This window comes from Ceratotherium simum, chromosome 3, assembly GCF_057802395.1.
Source record: "Ceratotherium simum simum isolate JZ-2026a chromosome 3, ASM5780239v1, whole genome shotgun sequence".
Classification (NCBI taxonomy): Eukaryota; Metazoa; Chordata; class Mammalia; order Perissodactyla; family Rhinocerotidae; genus Ceratotherium; species Ceratotherium simum.
The window spans coordinates 51,646,523-51,650,588 of NC_141902.1; positions in this window are offsets into that span (position 1 = coordinate 51,646,523).

The following is a 4,066-nucleotide window of genomic DNA, read 5'->3' on the forward strand; positions in this document are numbered from 1 at the left end:
AACGTGGATGGACCTTGAGGGCATTATGCTAAGTGAAATAAGTAAGACAGAGAAAGACAAATACCATATGATCTCCCCTGTATGTGGAATCTAAAACAAAAATAAAAACAAACCCAAGCTCACAGATACAGAGAACAGATTGGTAGTTGCCAGAGGGGGTGGCAGACTGGGAGAAATGGATGAACTGTTTGTTTGCTTGCTTTAATTTAAATAAACTGTTTTAAGAAAAAAGACAACCTCAGAATGGGAAAAATATTTGCAAATTATATATCTGGTAAGAGTCTAGTATCCTGAATACACAAAGAACTCTTACAACTCAACAACAAAAAGACAAATGATCCAATTTAAAAATGGGCAAAGGAATTGAATAGACTTTTATCAAAAGAAGAATATACAATTGGTAAACAAGCACATCAAAAACTGCTCTACATCATTAGCCACTGGGGAAATATAAATCAAAAAACCACAATGAGATACCACTCACACCCACTAAGATAGCTATAATAATAAAACAAAAAATCGAAAAATAACAAGTGTTGGCGAGGACATGGAAAAATTGGGATTCTCATATATTGTTAGGAGGAATGTAAAACGGTGCAGCCACTGTGGAAACAGTTTGGCAATTCCTAAAAAGTTAGATATATACTTACCATATGACCCACAATTCCATTTCTAGGTATATACCCAAAAGAATTGAAAACAGGGACTCAAACAGATACTTGTATGCTGATGCCAACATCCATTACAGCATTATTCACAACAGCCAAAAGGTGGAAATAGTCCAAATGTCCATCAACAGATGAATGGATAAACAAAATGTATATGCAGTGTGTATATATATAATGGAATATTACTCAGCCACTACCGATACATGCTACAACATGGCTGAACTTCAAAAATATTATGCTAAGTGAAAGAAGCCAGACATAAAAAGTCATATATTACATGATTCCATTTTTTGGAAATATCTATAATAGGTAAATCTATAGAGACAGAAAGCAAATTGGTGGTTCTGAGGAGCTAGAGGAGGGGAAGAACGGGGAGTGACTGCTCAGTGGGTACAAGGTTTTCTTTTAGGTGATTAAAATGTTTTGGAGCTAGATAAAGGTAATGGTTACATAACATTTTGAATGTAGTAAATGCCATTGAATTGTACACTCTAAAGTGGTTAATTTTATGTTATGTGAATTTCATCTCAATTTTTAAAAAGATATATAAATTCATACAAACTCATATAGAAATGGAAAAAGCAAAATGTTAACAGTTTGTGAATCTAGGTGAAAAATGAATGGACGTTCATTGAATTATTCTTTCAAATTTTAAGTAGGAGTCTTTTTTTGAAATAAAATATTGGGAAACTTGTACAAGTAATAACATAGCTTCAAAATATAGAAAGCAAAAATTGACAAAATCACGAGAAACTGACAAATCCACCATCAAAGTGAGAGATTTTAATAAACTCGATCAATAATTGATAGATCACACAGATCAAAAAATCAGTAATGACAAAGAATATTTGAACAAGTTTGATTTAATAGACATATATAGAACATTGTATCAAATGATTGTAAAAATACAACCTTTTTAATACATATGGAGTATGTATGAAAATTGACCCTGTGTTAGGAGATAAAGCAAGTCTCAATAAAATTCGATGAATCAGTATCATATAGAACAGATCCTGACTACCATGCTAGTTATAATAAACAAATAATGAAAAATATATTTGAAAAATCCTATATTTGGAAATTTCAAAACACATTTCTAAATTATTCATGGAATAAAGAAAAATATGATGAAAGTTAGAAAAAATAGACCTAAATGATAACAAACATAGTACACATCCAAACTTGTAGTACTAGAGGAAATATACAGCCATATCTTAGAAAAAAGAAAAGCTGAGGGCCAGCCCCGTGGCTTGGCGGTTAAGTGCGTGCGCTCCGCTGCTGGTGGCCTGGGTTCGGATCCCGGGCTCGCACCGACGCACCGCTTCTCCGGCCATGCTGAGGCCGCGTCCCACATACAGCAACTAGAAGGATGTGCAGCTATGACAGACAACTATCTACTGGGGCTTTGGGGGAAAAATAAATAAATAAAATCTTTAAAAAAAAAAAAAAGAAAAGAAAAGCTGAAAATTAATGACATAAGCACCTCTTACAACATTATTAAAAAAAGAACAACAGGGGCAGCCTGAATGGCATAGTGGTTAAGTTCACATGCTCCACTTCGGTGGCCCAGGGTTCACGGGTTCAGATCAGAGGCATGGCCCTACACACTGCTCATCAAGCCATGCTGTGGTGGTGGCCCACATATAAAATAGAGGAAGATTGGTACAGATGTTAGCTCAGGGACAATCTTCCTCAAGCAAAAAGAGGAAGATTGGCAACAGATGTCAGATCAGGGCCAATCTCCCTCACCGAAAAAAAAAGAGCAACAGAACAAAGATATTAAAAGTGAGAAAATAAGGACTGGCCCTATGCATAGTGGTTAAGTTCAGCACACTCTGCTTTGGTATTGGGGGTTCACAGGTTCATGAGTTCACAGGTTCAGATCCCGGGTGAGGACCTATACCACCCGTCTGCCATGCTGTGGTGGCAATCCACATACAAAATAGAGAAAGATTGGCACAGATGTTAGCTCAGGGCTAATCTTCCTTAAGCAAAAGCAAAAAAAAAAAAAAGATGAGAAAATAATAAAAACACAAATTAACAAAACAGAAAACGGATATACACTAAAGAGCATCAACAAAGAGAAAGGTTGTTTTTGAAAAAATTAGTATAATTGGCAAAACTCTGGCAAGATTTATCAAGAAAAGAGAGAGACACAAGTTAAAGTATTGGATATATAAAAGAGAAAATAACTAGAGATACAGCATAAATTAAAAAACATAAAAATATTGATAAATCTTTTATGCCAATACATTTGAGTGAAGAGGACAAGTTCTTAGAAAACAGACCAAGAACACGTTTAATAAATATACTTGTTTTTGCATGTGTGTGAGGAAGATTAGCCCTGAGCTAACATCTGTTGCCAATCCTCCTCTTTTTGCTGAGGAAGACTGGCCCCGGGCTAATATCTGTGCCCATCTTCCTCTACTTTATATGGGACGCTGCCACAGCATGGCTTGATAAGCAGTGCATAGGTCTCTGCCTGGGATCTGAACCTGCAAACCCTGGGCTGCCAAAGCAGAGAGGGTGAACCTAACCACTACACCACCAGGCCAGCCCCATCCAGATTTTTTCAATGAAATATGAAATGCAAATTTTTAACATTTTTAGAAAATAACAGGAGAACATCTTTATGAATTTAAAGTAAAAAATTATTTCTACAAGACATAAAATCAGTGACAATGGAAAAGATCGATTTTTTTTATTATATTAAAATTCTGAAATTTTGTTCATCAAAATACACCATCAAGAGAGTGGAAAAACTCACCACTTGAGTGGAGTGGTGAAAATTCTCACTTGGGGATTATTTTCCCTACACAAGGACAATTGGATACCATTCTTTTCTGCCTCCTTGGGTCCCTTGTCCTAGCTACCCACCCTTCTGTTTCATAGCTTAAGTCTTTCCCTCTCTGCTAACTTTTTTTCCAAAACACTCCCCTATCTCTCTTCTTCATAGCCAAGCTTATTGAAAGAGTAATATTCATTCACCTTCTTCCCTTACTTCTCAACCCAATTCCTAATTCAGCGTTTACTTCTTATTTCCGCTACACTCTGATTTCTTGGTTGACACAGCTCTCTCTAAGTTGACTCGATAATATGAAATTCAATGAACACTTTCCAGTGTTTATCTGCCTGACCACTCCTCAAAAGCATTCAAAAATGTTGAATACTCCCTTCTTGAAATCAGTTCCTCCCTTTACTTCTGCAACAGTACTCATCCCTATTTCTCACTCCTTCTTCAGAATACCCTCTGCAGGTCTTTTACTCTTTCTGCCTCTTCGCACCTCCCACCAAATTTAACTAGCTTTTAAAAACATATAAAAAAGAATATATACTCATTTAAAAAATTCTAGAACATTTAGGAAAATACAAAGAACAGAATTAAAATTATCAGTAAT